General features: G+C 37.8%; 1 non-coding gene across 1 annotated transcript; it reads right to left on the bottom strand.

The window, feature by feature from the left end:
* Window positions 1-15,679: 15,679 nt before the first annotated feature.
* LOC143661788 (U6 spliceosomal RNA) lies at window positions 15,680-15,781 on the bottom strand. The gene has a single exon (XR_013164841.1). It is a non-coding gene; the product is annotated as a U6 spliceosomal RNA (small nuclear RNA).
* Window positions 15,782-16,230: the final 449 nt, after the last annotated feature.

Genomic DNA, 16,230 nt, shown 5'->3' with positions numbered 1-16,230 from the left:
ATATGAATGAAGCTGATCTGGTTAGGACTAAGATAAATCAGAATACAGGGTAAAGGATGAAACAGGCTATATTTTAAAACTTCAACTTCTGTGTGAGACTAAAGGAAGAGATACTTATTTGGTACAAAATTTGTATTTTCTGTAGCACACCAAATTAATTTGTATGATCAGTTTATTCAAACAACATAACTACATGCCTTGAATAAAGAATGGGATCTTGTTATTTTGTACAGGTCAGTGTGATGTCCTGATACATCCCACAGTAATTTGGGCAGAAAATAAAAAATGTTTGCAAAGTCCTCTTGAGGGACTTGGGGAAAATGTGGAAATATTAAACTTCCCCACCTGGAGAGTTCCTGCTATTCTCACAGGCATTAGCGGTTCCCAGTTTAATAAACCAAGCCCTCACTCTTGGGGCTTGCCCTTATGAAATTTATTCCTGCAAAGGAGAAGCTAAGATTACTTATAATTATGCCTATGAGTCACCCCCAGAGAACCTCAGTTGTTGCTCAGATGTGGCTTCTCTCTCTTGGCCAACTCTGCAAATAAACTCACTACCCCACTGCCCTTGACATGGGACATGACTCCCAGAGGTGTAAATCTCCCTGGAAATGAGGAATATGACTCCCAGGGGTAAGTCTGGACCTGGCATTGTGGGATTGAAAAGGACTTCTTGACCAAAAGGGGGAAAAGAAATGAAGCAAAATAAAATGTCAGTGGCTGAGAGATTTCAAATAGAGTTGAGAGGTCATTCTGGGGGTTATTCTTTTGCATTATATAGATATTCCTTTTCAGTTTCCAGTGCATTGGTATAGCTAGAGGAAAATACCTGAAGCTGTTGAACTGTAATCCAGTAGCCCTGATACTTGATGATTGTATAACTATATCAATTACTTCTGCGGTATGACCGTGTGATTGTGAAAACCTTGTGACTGATACTGCCTTTACCAAGTATATGGGCAGAAGAGTAAGAAGATAAAGACAAAAAAATAAATAATGGAGGGGGATAATGGGTGGCGGGCAAGAGAGTCTTCAACCATCCCTGAAAGGCAGCCTAGGGTTTAGAAGCTCTATGGTCCTATGACTTAACTCAAGCAAGGGGCACAATTGTTTGACAGAGTCTTGGAGAGGGTATGCCAGTATTTAATGACAAGAACAAAGTGTTAATCCATTTGTTGCCAGACTCTTTTACCTTTAATCGTTGTGTTAGTTTGCAAGCTGTTGGAATGCAATATACCAGAACTAGAACAGCTTTTAAAAAGGGGAATTTAATAAGTTACAAGTTTACAGTTTGAAGGAAGTGAAAGTGTCCAAATTAAGGGACCAACAAGAGGTACCTTCACTTGAGAAAGGTCAGGTACCCCTCTATCAGCTGGCAAGTTATGTGGCTGGCATCTGCTCGTCCCTTGTTCCTGGGTTCCATTGCTTTCAGCCTCTGTTCCTGTGGGGGGGGGGTCCTCACTTTGGTTCTCTGGGACTGGCTTTCAACTCTTGGCTTCTCTTGGCTCTCTCCAGGTTCTGGCTTGCTTAATTTATGGCAATTTATGCTGGGTTCCAAGCATCTCTGAACATCCATGTCTCTGTTCTCCACATGTCCACATTTGTGTGAGCTCTGCTGTGAAGTTTCTGTTGGCTCTGAGGTTTCTGTCATTTCTAACTCTCTCCAAAATATTTCCTCTTTTAGAGGATTCCAGTAAACTAATCAAGACCCACTGGAATGGGTGGAGTCACATCTCCATCTAATCATAGGCCACACCCACTCATGGAGGTAATCTAATCAAAAGTTTCCAACCTACAGAATTGAATCTCATGGAGATAATCTAACTCAAAGTTTCCAACCTACAGTATTGAATCAAGGTTAAAAGAAATGCCTGCTCCCACAAGATTGAATCAGGATGAAGACATGGCTTTTCTGGGGTACATAATATTTTCAAACCAGCACAATCATCATGATTTTACCACGTTTATTGCAAAGAGGAAGGAGAAATAGACTTGTGCCAATCAGCCAGATGGAGAGTTCTCAGTCTAGCCCCAAATCCCTTTCATAGTCCTACCCTGGTCCTCTTCTAGTTCTTTTGGCTGCAGAATGAAAATTGGTTATCTTTGTTACCATGTACAAAGTACTATTTGTTAGTCTAAGTGATAGCAGGAGAGGTGGAACGTAGAACCTGGTGGAAAGATAAGAGGGAGGATGCAGCAGGAAATCAAGACAAACAGTTGCATTGGGCCATGAGGGGAGCAAGGCAGGATATAAGCATTCACACACAGACTGTAAAACAGGACTGTCCCAGTTTGAATCCTGGCGTCACCGTTTTTTTAGATGGTGATCTTGGGCAAGTTCCTTAACTTCTTTGTGCCTCAGTTTCCTTATCTGTAGAAAGATATTGATAGAATTGTTGTGATGTTTAAATGAGTTGATCCTATGTAAAATGCTTGAGTCTCTCTCACACGGTAAGCACATTTTAAGTATTAGTGACAAAGTTGATGATGATTTTGACAATGGTTTATCTACTGGATTTTTACATATATTGGGAGAAGTCTTTGAACATACTGGTGTTGTCATGCCCCTTTCCCAACGTCCCTCTTGGTTCCATCTCTGACAGTTTGAGCATCTTGAGTCTACCCCTTCAACCCCAGCTCAGAAGGGGAAACTCTTCCTGCCCCTCATAACCTAGAATGTATATGGGTTTCCTTCAGTGAGATATAAAACTGTACCCATTCATCTCTGCTTAGCTAATGTACCATTTTTTCCCCAGTATCTTCTTTACTGACTTAAGACTGTTTACTCTATGACTTGGACAACCACTGTATCAAGAATCTGACTCCTCTGCTCACATTAGACCTCCTGAACGTTGTGCCTGCCTGGAGTCCTGGTGCACCTCAGATTGGTATTTGGACTGGAGCCAGTTCTTTGGCAACTTTTTCTGTTCTTACTGGTTTTTCAGTCTTCGCCTCAGATGAGCCTGCTCTCAGTGGGCTGCATGGCTGGGCTGTACCATTCATGACTCGGTGACTTCACTCATATTAATTACTTTGGATTTCGTTTCCTGTCATCTCTGCAAGTCAATTTCCTACATATCAGCCAAGTCCTATCTCATTTGCCATCTTCCCGGCAAAACCTACTGATATTCTGTTTTTTTTCCCACACCCTGCCCTGTAACATCTTATGATGCAAAGTTAAACTCCTGGGGTAGGTGATGAGTGTTTCTAATAAGAACAGATAATTCCATGTAGAATGCAGCAGAAAATAGATCTACCTAACCCACAACCTATGACTCCAACAGTGAAATTTTTCTGAAAAAACAAAGCAAAACAAAACAGTAATGTAGATTTCTCTTAATTAGTTTTTCTAAAAAGCTATTCTCTTAGATGCTTACAGAAATATCCTTAATGAAGCCTTCTGAATTTCCCAACCATGATAAATATATTCTTTCATATATGAGGTCATGTTATATTTGTCTTTATGATCCCAGCACCCAGCAAAAAGCCTGGCACATAGTTGGAGCTCAGATGTTTGTTGAGTGAATAAATATGTTTCTCAAAGTACATCTTTTCCTTTCTACCCCAATGCTTTAGGGTTGGAAAACTACTTTATATAAGAACGACACTAATTTGTGTTTTTGAACCCTCCAGACTAGCTATTACTCTAGGATTTATTCCATGACCATCAGAGAGCAGTGATAGACAGAGAGGGAAGAATATAAGCAGAGTAAGTATTGATTAAGAGCCAAGTGTAGTGTTCCTTCAGTTACCAGCTGAGATAAGGTGGAAGGAAATGTGGGAGGGAATCTAGACTTTGTGTGTCCTGCTGTTTATAAAATGTGGGGATGTAAATGATTCTTCTGAATGCCTTAAATCTTTTAGCCATGAAATTCAGTGTACTCACAGCAATGTGCATGATTGGGGTTACTATTTTTGAGGGGTAAGTTAGAAATACATTTGAGCTCCACATATCTTACTGAGACTCAGAAGATGCTTTTTTATTCTTTTTCAATTTATACAAAAATTATTCTACTCTTGCAAGTATTTAAAAAATTTCATGCCAAATTTCTATTTATTTAATTAGCTTTAAAGGTTTGGCATAAATAGAACCAATAGAAATATAGTACGCAGAAGTGATACTACTGTTCCCTCCACCAAAAGAGGCTCCATTCCAGATTCCTTTAGCATCTAGTTTTGTTTATTTCAATGATCACTGAAATATTTCAGTAAAGACAAGAAACATGCAGAATTTTATGAATTCCAGTACTTAGAGCCTATGATACTTAGTAAACATTAATCAGGGTGGAAATTTTAGATGTTAAAAGGAATTTTTAAAATACTTTAGAAAACTATAGCATAGAATATGTCTGCTACCAACAAGTGGAGGTTAGGGAAATGGAAGTGGTAGGCAGGGACTGAGCTGACCATACTTAGAATGGATTCAGTTCGTTATGACGTTTTCTACAAGTCTTATGGACCTATCTTACAATTTCTGGTACTTTTTTCTCAAGATCTTCATAATGTCATAATTTAAAAGATTGTGTCATATAATTGTCATCAGAAATATTTTATTTTCCCCCAAATAAAGGTGATTAAATTAAAATCCATGAAATTCTGTTCTGGTTAACAGGTTTCTAGATTGAACAATTTTTTAAGAGTTTTAAGATCAGAAATTCCAGTTTATATAGAGTTTTCTGGCTGATAAAATAACATGTCACAGCTTTTTAATTGTACTGGCTTCTGGTGGAAACTTATGCTGTGTTAAGTTATCACAGTTTTCAATTAGTGGCCTTGAAAGTGAATATGAAATGCACTCTTTTAGAACCACTGACTTAAGATAAGGATAAAAAGTAATTCAGTAAGAAGATATAGGAACCAATCAGTTTTCCATCAAACATTGACATAATGTTTGAGCACTGGTCAATTAAAAAAAAAGATTTATTTTTGTTGACTAGTGTTTCATAAATGATTAAATAAAAATTATAGAAGTGTTTATATGTGTATATCATTTTATATGTGATAGAAATATAACAGGATATTTAATTGGAAGTTTAGATGGAAATACTGAGATCCAGAAGATACCAGTGCCAGAAGTTTTCAAACAATTTCAAATTTGGTGACCAGGAACTGGTTAGGTTGATTCATCTACACTGAACATATGAAAGAGTTGGGTTGTCAGAGTTGAAGGAGAACTGTGCAGAGGATTTCTTTGAAGAGAATCCCCTTTACCTCTCCCCCTCCCCCTTTAGGTCACTAAACAGTTCTTAGGCAGTGTTTAAAATGACCACATGTACTTTCCTCTCACAGTGTTTGGTCACAATTGGTTGCAATGCCTGGATTAAGCAATTTGGCTTTTTCAAGAGTTAAATAAATTTGTTTACCAGTTATGGTTTGTTTCCATTACGTAGATATTTATTTTACATTGTAAAATTTTATGGATTATTTATGACTCTAAGCAGCTGTAAGGTGAGTGAACTATGTGCAATGGAAAATGATTACCTTGTAATTAGCAACTGCTTGTAGAATGATTCAACTGCACATTTGGCAGGCCATGAAATATTTGCTAACAGAGTATCAAGTACACTCATGTCTTAAGTGATGAGTGTAAGAATCTCAGTATGCCCTGATCAGTTTCAATGTCAAATCCCTCTGATAACAAGAACATTACTGACATGTAAACTATGTATTCATTCAAACAGGAGAAACACAGTTTTCTAAAGAATCCACTTGGTTGCTAGTACTTTCCCAGCTTGTGAAATGAGCAAAATCATGAGTGAAAGGGTTTTCATAGCTTGTGGACTTCTTGTACCATTTCCTATGTGTTATATGTTATGAATTCATCTCTTCCCCTTATTACAGCACCTCTTTTCTTCCCCTTTAAAGAAGTATAAAGTCTCTTATCTAGAGTAGATACCTATTTGATAGATAAATCTGGCTTAGACATGCATTGCAAAGATTTACTTAATTACTGCAGAATGTGTTTGGAATGTCCAACTCTATAGCAAACTTGAGAAATTTCAGGCCAAATGCATACATTTTCTATAATGTCAGAAGAAAAGGGAAACATTGTATAAAAATGTATAAGGATATGAAGGACAGCAAAAGTGCAATTAATTAGAACACTTAGTAGGAAATGAACTTGGAATGGAGGATCTTATATGTTAGGTACAGATGTATGTATTTTATTCTGTGGATATTAAGAGCTACAAAGAGAATGACATAATCAGTTTTTAAAAACTTTTTATTTCGAAATAATTATAGATTTACAGGAAGGTGCGAAGAAATGTACCGGGAAGTCCCATGCACTCTCTACCCCTCCTCCCTCAATGTTAACATCTTCTAACTATAGTACAATATTTAAACCAGGAAACTGACATTGGCACAATCAACAGGGCTTATTCAGATCTCGCCTGCTATCCATGCACTCTGTGTGCCTATCTATGGCTCCCTGCAATTTTATCACGTGTAACTTCATGTAACCACCACCACAATCAAGATTCTTAAGTGTACCAGCACCACAGACTCCCTCGTGCTACCCCTTTGTAGCCATGCCCATACACATACCTCTCCTGGCAATCACTAATCTGTCCTTAATCTCTAGAATTATATCACTTTATAAATTATACATAAATGGAATCATGCAGTATGTATCCTTTTGAGTTTGGCTTTTCTTACTAGGTATAATTCCCTTGAAGTTCACTCAAATTGTTGCATGTGTCAATAGTTTGTTCCTTTTTATTGTTGAATAGTATTTGTTAGGGAAATCACAGACCCCTGTCGCGTGGCCATCACCCAGCCCTCACCTACCCCCACTTCCTTCTCTGGGGAAGTCACACACCAGCCTCTGGCCTTCTGCTACCTCCACTTCTTTTTCTATTGTGCAGCATTCCACGACTTGGAGGAGATGTTAAGTCCAAAGAAAAGGCCATGCTAGTGGAATGGCTTCCTCCCCCCAAGGCGGATGAAAACCACTCAAACAGGATAACTGTTGTCTCTCTTCTCCAGTGCAAAGTGGGGTGTGTGGGGAGCGTCCATCTACCAGCCCTGATTAGGAGCAGTTTTGGTCACCCTGGGAGACCGGCCATGATGGGACTTCTTCCCCTTTTCTTTTGTGATCTTTGTGCTAAGTAAGTGACGAAAAGATAATTTGCCCTTTCTGGACCCTTTATTCTGTGTAAGTAATAAAGGGGTTATTTGCTGACAGTTTCTGTTGTGCCCTGAATCTGTGTTCCCATGACACACTGTTGTAGCAGCTCTCTCCACAATATTCTGTGGTATGATGAAACCACAGTTGGTTGAAACTCTCACCTATTAAGGGCATTTGGGTAGTTTCCAGCTTTTGGCTATTATGAACTAAGCCGTATGAACATTCTTGTACAAGTTTCTGTCTGAAAATAAGTTTTCATTTCTCTGGGAGAAAAGCCCAAGGGAATAATTGCTGGGTCATATGGCAATTCCAATTTTAATTTAAAAAGGAATGGCCTTCAGCGGGGCACAGGGGTTCAGCAGGCAAGAATGCTTGCCTGCCATGCCAGAGGACCCGGGTTTCGATTCCTGATGCCTGCCCATGTAAAAAAAAAAAAGAATGGCCAGACTATTTTCCAGAGTGGTTCTAACATTTTATATCCTTACTGGCTTTTGGCATTATTATTATTATTATTATTTTTATTTTAGCCATTCTAATAAGTGGGTAATGATTTCTCATTATAGTTCTAATTTGTATTTCTCTAATGGCTAATGATGTTAACCATCTTTCCATGTGATTGTTTGCCATCTGTATATCGTCTTTGGTGCAATGTCTTTGCATGTCTTTTGATCATTTTTCTAGTTGGATTGTTTGCTTTTCTAATGTTGAGTTTTGCGAGTTCTTTATATATTCTACTCCAAGTCCTTTGTCAGATATGTGATTTTCAAACATTTTCTCCCAGCCTATAATTTGTCTTTTCCTCCTCTTAACAGGGTCTTTTGCAGAGCAAAAGTTTTATTTTCAATGGAGTCCAATTTATCCATTTCCCCTTTTATGTATTATGATTTTGGTGTTGTCACATGAAAGGCAACATAATGTTTGTGGCCAATTAATTCACAGGTTCAGATTCGTGGATAATACAGATTACATTGATATAAAAACAGATTTTATTAGGGAAGTAATTAAAAAAATAATTAAAGCATACTAATTAAAAGAGTCTTTAAAATTAAAGCACATTCACACTACCAGATAAGATGGCACCAACACCTGAAGAGAAGTGTGGAGAGTTTTAGAAGTAGTATTCCAAGTCTCATTAGTAAAAATCCACAGCAGTTTTGGAGATAGCATTCAGAGGCTCCGTAGTTAAAATCCATAGCTGAATGTAGAATTCTGATGAGATGCTCTCGTAAGAGTCATCTCTCCCTTCTTCTTTTCCTTTCTCCTCTTTCTTTCTTCTTTTTCTTCATAAGATTCTCCTCTCTCTCTCTTACTGCTTGCAGTTTTTATGATATTTTTACACAATAGTGGCTGAATTCCCATTAGTTTACCTGCCCAGGCCCAGTTTGGTCCTCTGGGAACTGGTTAGGAGATGAGGGGAGCTTCCTGGGACCTAGATATCTTTATTAAAGTACACCTCCTTCCGGGACGAGAGGCAATCCTCCCAGCTAGGGTGCACATTTCAACTGTTTCTTACCCAGGTCATGCAATGGCAACATCAGTTTTCCCAGCTAGAGTGCACATTTTAGCTGTTTTTTTTTTTTTTTTTTTTTTTTTACCAAGGTCACGTAATGGCAACATCAATTGAACAGAACAGACTCTACACATTTATCTTTCCCTTACATTCGGCCCTTAGAGTCTGATTTATTCATGATGTAAGCCATGGTCATTTTGGGGGTAAATTTAGTTTAAACATATATTTCATTTAAATACAGGACAGAGCATTAAAATATCTTTATAATTCAGGTATTTACATAATTTAAACATTACTTGGCTGGTATAACAAGAGTATACATTAAGAACAGATCCACTTACAGCAATAGCACTTTAGATTAATGGACTAAACCACCTGGTCTGGGGCAGGAAAAGGATGATTTCCCATCTAGTACAGTATTCTTAGATTAAGAGATCAAACCACCGGGTCTGCGGCAAGAAAAGAAACATCACCCAGCCAGTACAACATTCACAAAACAAACAAGAAATATCACCCAGGTTCACACAGTTTGGAGCACCCAGTACAATATGTTAGGAGGCAAAAAAACACATTACCCAGCCGGTACATTTATGCTAGGTACCCTGGTCTGGGGCAGAAACAAATACATAAAGCATTGCCCAGTCAGTACAGCATTCTTATACCCTTCTTTTGCCATGGTATTCTCTTGCTATAGCATCTCAGATCAATAGAATTCTCTTAAAGGTTTGACAAAGAGTACAACAACAGGAGAACAGGAAACAAGGTAGAATCAGAGAGGCTGTTATACCGGCTAATGTCATTAACATTGAACACCAAGGACCAGTGAGAGGTGCCAACCTTAACTGCAAAGGGCCTTGGGGAAGGGTGTGTATAACCTTTACTTCCTCATCTATTTCTTGTAAGGCATTTTCAACAGAATCTTAATTATCAGATAAATATATATATATCTTAATATATATATATATTCAACATGCTATATGTATAACAGCATGAGTTCTTTTTTGAACAGTTGTTAGATTTAGACAAGTCCATTTCTGTGCAGTGGTTGATGTTATTCATTACAGAAGTCCCTCAGCTGCATCAGTTGGGACAGCACAGATACAGCAGTGAGAGGTGTTATGTGCTTGGGCATAGGTCTGAGTTCACGATGGACTAGCAGTCAACCATTCAGCTGAAGATAATGAACACTGCAACATACTTATTTATGAGGAAAAAGTTGATTAACAGGCAAATATTTTAATTCCTTCTTTTTAGCATAGTCATTAGCATTGTATTATTATTTCCTTCTGCTATTCTTTGGTGGCCCTTCACCAGTCTTGATGGTGTTTCTTTATTCAGACTTTAGAGCTAATTTTGATAAGTGGAGAAATCCTCCTGCACAAATTGTTACATTAGGAGCATGATTTAGCTTTTCCCAGTTTCCTTTTTATAAGGAATAATTATTAATTGCCCTTAACATGGGAACCATCGTCACTTTGGATTTGTAAAAGGGAATCCATAATATAATAGCTAAAGTTTTACAAGTATTTCTTTGGGTGGCAAATTTTCTTTGGGAGGCAACAAGCACTCCAGAGTAGGTGTCTATACACGTGCATATGTATTGAGTCAATTTGCCATATTGAAGCAGGGAGTGTTCCTTGTGCCAATTCCCGTTACTATTTTCAGTCTTATTTGTAAAGCATCTTTTTTTTTTTTTTACAAATTTTACATTGATTTTTAATCTGAATTAAAATAGAAAAAGGTAAATTAATCCTTCTGGCTTATGCCCACCTGCGCATAGCTTGTGTGCCTAAATGTTGCATCCATAGTGTGAGAGCAGAGTCTTCTTCAGTAATAGTATTTACAGCAGTTTTTGCCAAGGCATCTGCAGTAGCATTATACTCACATTCAGGTGAATTTAGGATTAAGTAGGCATCTACATGAAAAACAGATACATTAGTATGTTGAACAATTTCCAATATTTCTTCCCATCATGTTATTCCTCATAATTCCCTTCCTTGTATTTCTCAATTATTCTGTTTCCAGATAGGCATTTAAATACTTGATCATTGGTCACTGTTTATGAATCATTATATAAACTGAGAAAGTCTGGTTAAACAAATCATTATTCTGTTGTTTAATATTATATAAAAAAAATCAATTACTGACAGAAGGTTAGAAAATGTCTTAATTTTCATAACTTTCTTTAAACATTTTTTATGCAATCTAAAACATATTAAATAAACCTTATTTTTGGCACTTCATTTTTTTAACAAAAAGATGTCCTTTAGAGTTTGACTTTGAGAAAGGAAAATGTTAAAAATCATTAGGTTTGAAACAATGTTTGGTTCCTTTAACTAAAGCTGAGGGAAAAAAAAGTTAGTCTTTTCAAAAAGTGAGATGACTCATTTTTCTTACACAGCCAAGGACATGATAAAGTTAACAAGATAAAGTACAAGAAGTTATTTTGATGAAACAGACTCTGCTTTTTATACTGATTATTTATAAAAGACATAACTTTTCACTAAAACAGGCCAACCATCCAAGAAAACTTTGTCACTTTAACAGAGAGAAAATGAAATTTTAGTCTTACATCAGTATATTATTTGATACTAAAGCATTTAAAAATTTATAGATAGACCCATTAAATGTTTCTTGACTTTGACCATAACTTTCTTTTCCACAAACCTTCAGCAACTTACTATGTCTATTCAGGCTTTGTCTTACATTTTCCTTATTCTATAACAGCCATTTATTTTATCTTAGGACAAAACTACTCTCTTTTTTCCTTTTAATAAAAACATACCCTGTGGGTCACGTTGACTCAGCAGGCAGAGTTCTCAATTCCCGGTGCCTGCACATGCAAAAAAAAAAGCTAAAACCAAAAAACACATCCTTTATATCCTTCATACTTAAGTTGTTATTTCAAGCATGCAAACACATCCTTTATATCCTTCATACTTAAGTTGTTATTTCAAGCATGCAATTACCATCAAAATTAAATTTGTTAGAATGTCAAATGATTAAAATGTTTTAGTCAATGCATATTTGAAACATCAATATAAAATTTTTACATATGAATTAATGGCACATATTAAGACAGGAGCTTTTTCAAAGTAAACAGATTTTTTTTTTAACTTAAAAGTAAAGAAAAACTGTAAGTAAAGAAAAACTTGCAAGCAAGAAGCTTCTCAATATTAAACAGCTTCCCCAGTTCAAAAATAGGAAATGTAAAACCAAAGGGGAGCCACAGATTTGGAGTTACAGATAATGGGGTTTGGCCTAATCCCTTTGTCTGAAAGAAAGGGACTAAATTAGGGTTCAGAGGTGCTGAGGGCGCTGGATGCAGGTCTTCTGCCTCGCCTGGAGTAAGAGCATTATTAGTATTCATTTTACAGTTATTAAGTGGTTTACATTTTTCTTTATACATTCTCTTTATCTCATTATTTGGCAAACTGTTAATGCTTTCTTCGTTGATCCCAGCTTCCAGCAGGCTTGGAACATGTCTCGTGGGAAATCTTGTTACTGGTATTAGGGAACCGACTCCCATTGTATTTCGTGGTCTCTCCTCCTGTAGTCCAGTCTCCTAGGTCTTCCAGCTCTGCCATTTTATCTAAGACTTTGTTAAGTGGATTGCCTGTTTCTCCTAATAATAAAGTCACTGTTAAATGTTTATATTCTGGAGGTGCTGTCTTAATGATAGCATTTCTTTGTAAGGCACTGACAGTGAGGAGGTGGTATGTGTATCTCCTGATACAATTGCTGACTTCATAGCATCCTCTTTCAGTCTCTGCACAGCATCTTGCAAAGTATACCAGGGTCAATTGCTTTGTGGCCACATAGTGTCAGTAGGGTATTGTTTATTACACCCCTGTGCAGCCACTGCCAGCAAGTTAGAACTTTCTCCTGCCTGCTGACTAAACTCTTGAAGAGCAGTCTGTATAAGGGGATTGGTGCTAATTCCTATAAATTTCACACAATTAGCATTATCCAACACCACTCCTTCAGCCCCTGTATCAGCAATTCTAACCATCCAGGTAATTAATGGCCCACCAGTTCTCTGAGAGAAACATCCAAGAATGTTAGTTATTTCTTGTTGAGTAAAATCTTCTATAGTTGTTTTGAAGGTAACGTGATCACCCTGCTTCTCTTCCTTTCACCTTTGTATTGGGTGAACTCCCATTTTTGGAAGACATTTACTCTTTTCCTTCTGACAGACTTTCTCATCTTTTTCATCATCTTCTGTCTCATTTCACACATCACCATCCCACTTATCAGGGTCCCGATCAGCAGTGGCAGTGGCTAGAACCATATGTACTTTCTTTTTGTTCACTTTTCCTCGTCTCTTCTTATGTTTGTATTGGGCCACACGGACTGCGGCTTTTTTAGCTACTGACCGATAATTACAGACTTGATTTTCCAAAATAAAATTTTGATTCTGCAGCATAGATAGTTTTCCCTGCAGCTTTGCCAATTCCTTTTCATAATTAATCTGTTCAGAAATTGCTTGGTTTCTCTGCTTACACATTTTTCTAACTGCCGTTAATAAAGCCCATCCTCGTCTACACATTACAGTCATTTCTTTCCTTTTTTCTAATGGAATGTTTTCTAGACACAAAGTAACTTGAATAGGCTCTCCCTGTTTAATTCTATTCCCTCAATCTTTTTTTTTTTTTTTTTTTTTTTTTTTTTTTTTAAAGAGAAAGGGAAGGAAAGACAGAGAAGGAAGGAAGGATGGAAGGAAGGAAGGGAGGAAGAAAGGGAAACATTTTTAAACATTTTCTTGTTTTATTATATTTTGTTTGTTTGTTTGTTTTTTACATGGGCTGGGGCCGGGAATCGAACCGGGGTCCTCCGGCACGGCAGGCAAGCACTCTTGCCCGCTGAGCCACCGCGGCCCGCCCTATTCCCTCAATCTTCATAGGGTCCCGTGCATTTTGCCCATTCCTTTGCAAATGAGGAGTAAGGTAAATTATCCCATCTTGGGATTTCTTCATTCTTTACTTTGACTGTAGAGGATTTTTCCAAAAATGACATTATCCTCTCAATCGATGTCCAAAGCTTATGTCCCACTATTAATCTATCTCAAGTAAATCTTGAAGAGGGCTTACTGACTTAAAAATTCCAAAATGTCTTATAACATTAGAAAGTACAAACCAGGGAGAAAAAAAATGTTCAAATCCAAAACATTCTGCATACAAAAAAGGACAAGAAACTGGCAACTTCAAATCTATCAAGAATGGTCCTAATAAAGCATTACAATATTCAGAAGAACATAGTCCATATTTTCTGCACAACTTTTCTAAAGCTTATCTTATTGATACTCACCACTACGAAGCCATGCTGAAATGCGAATCCTGCTCACAGTGCTAATTTTGTTGCACAAAAGGCAACATAATATTTGTGGCCACTTAATTTATAGGTTTGGATTTGTGGACAATACAGACTTCAGTGATATAAAAACAGATTTTATTAGGAAAGTAATTAAAAATAATTAAAAGATAGTAATTAAAAGAGTCTTTAAAAATAAAGCATATTTACATCACCAGATAATATGGCACCAACACCTGAAGAGAGGCGTGGAGGGTTTCAGAAGTAACATTCCAAGTCTCATTAGTAAAAATCCACAGCAGTTTTGGGGACAGCATTCAGAGTCTCCTTAAAATCCGTAGCTGAGCATAAGATTCTGATGAGGTGCTCTCCCTCTCTCATTGATTCTTCTCTCCCTTCTTCTTTTCCTGTTTCTCCTCTTTCTTTCTGCTTTTTCTTCATAAGATTCTCCCCTCTCTCTCTCTTACTGCTTGCAGTTTTTATGGTATTTTTACACAATAATGGCCAAATTCCAATTAGTTTACATGACTGGGCCCAGTTTGGTCCTCTGGGAATTGGCTAGGGGATGAGAGGAGCTTCCTGGGACCTAGATATCTTTATTAAATGCACCTCCTTTCAGGAGGATAGCCAGTCCTTCCAGCTAGAGTGCACATTTCAACTGTTTCTTACCAAGGTCACATAATGGTAACATCAGTTGAACAGAACAGACTCTACAAATTTACCTTTCCCTTACAGGTGTCAAGGATATGATCAGCTTTATATTTGAGAATATCGAGGGTGAAAAGAAAAGCATTAATCATAGCTAGATAGTTGCAAGGCTACTGCAACAGTCCAAGTGAAAAGACAGTGTCAGCGGCACTGGAGAGAAGGGGGTAGGCTGTTCCATTAGGTACTAGACCTAACTATATGATCAATTATATGCAAAAGGTAAGGGATAGTAGGTGATGTTCATGGTTTTGGTTTGGGTAAATGAGTGGATAGTTTTGCCATTAATGAGCATCATGGCATGAAGGAAGTGTAGGTTTGAGAGATGAGGTCAGGGTGGGCAAAACTCGAGTTTAGAGACAGTGACTTCAGGTGCCTCTGGGACCTTGGGGGAAATATTTAGTTGGCAGTTAGAAAGGTGGGTCTTGATTTGAGGTGAGCTCTCAGAACTGAAGGGTCAGTCCTGGGGATCACCGACACTCAGGTGTGCTTGAAGTAATGGAGGTAAGTGAGAACAGCTAAGGAGAAAGGGGCTCTATGTGTCTCCCACGTGCATGTGAAAACAGGTTCCGTGAACAATGTAGAAAGTCAGAAAGCTGGTCAGTAGGTCATCATCTATCACCAAGAAGTTCTGGAAATTGGCACAAATGAGAATTTTTTCAGTGACGCTTTTGGTTAGTGTCTTCCTGTATAAAATGGAATCAGGAAATGAGTCTAATTATTCATTGTTGAGTGTTGAACCTTAAAAATATGAGAGGGAAGGTCACCAGATAAATCCTTGACTTTTACCCCCAATGCTCTCCAAGCTTTTATTCCAAACTTACCCTGAAGAAAGGGGATTGAACATCCTCTCTAGTTCAGAATGAGAGAGACCCGTTTTTGTCTGCTGCATCTATGTAATGCCATGTGAGGTGAATAAAAGAAAACGAGAAAGAAAACTTAAAAAAAATCTAACAGATGATGGAAATAGGTACTTGAAGATCAGCTTTTGATCAAGGGCCATCTCAGCCTTTAATTTTTTTTTTCTAAATATGGAACGCTTCACGAATTTGCGTATCATCCTTGCAAAGGGGCCATGCTAATCTCTGTATCGTTCCAATTTTAGTATATGTGCTGCCGAAGCGAACGCTCAGCCTTTAATTTTTAAAAGGCTCAGGCACAGTGATTTACTTTCATGCTGAGAGTGAAAGAAAGGGGAAGATTGAAATTCTTTTGAAAGGAAAGACTGCTGCCTGTGGTTTTGTAAAATAATACACTGTGTTCTCAAGCTGGAACCCTGCCCTGCCTTTAAATACTCAAGCTGTGCGTAAAGGAAAAGAAAATACACCGGAAGAAATGTACCTCGTTTTCTATAAGAGAGATTTGTAGAGATTTTTGTCCTGAGAGCTGTGGCTGAAAAGACTTGTGGGTTTTGAAGATTAGAAAAATGGATTAGCAGGCACAGCTGGCTTCTCCCAGCGACAGGCTAGTCTCCTTCCTGCTACCCTGCCCTACCTCCCTTCCCTCCTACCGTGTCCGCTGTTCTCTTGGCTCCTCTCCACCACCACGCGTGCCTACATGGAGTCCTCTCTACCCT

The sequence above is a fragment of the Tamandua tetradactyla genome, chromosome 17 (genome assembly GCF_023851605.1).
Source record: "Tamandua tetradactyla isolate mTamTet1 chromosome 17, mTamTet1.pri, whole genome shotgun sequence".
Classification (NCBI taxonomy): domain Eukaryota; kingdom Metazoa; phylum Chordata; class Mammalia; order Pilosa; family Myrmecophagidae; genus Tamandua; species Tamandua tetradactyla.
The sequence above is the reverse complement of the archived record's forward strand: the minus strand, read 5'-3'. Positions and strand labels throughout refer to the sequence as shown.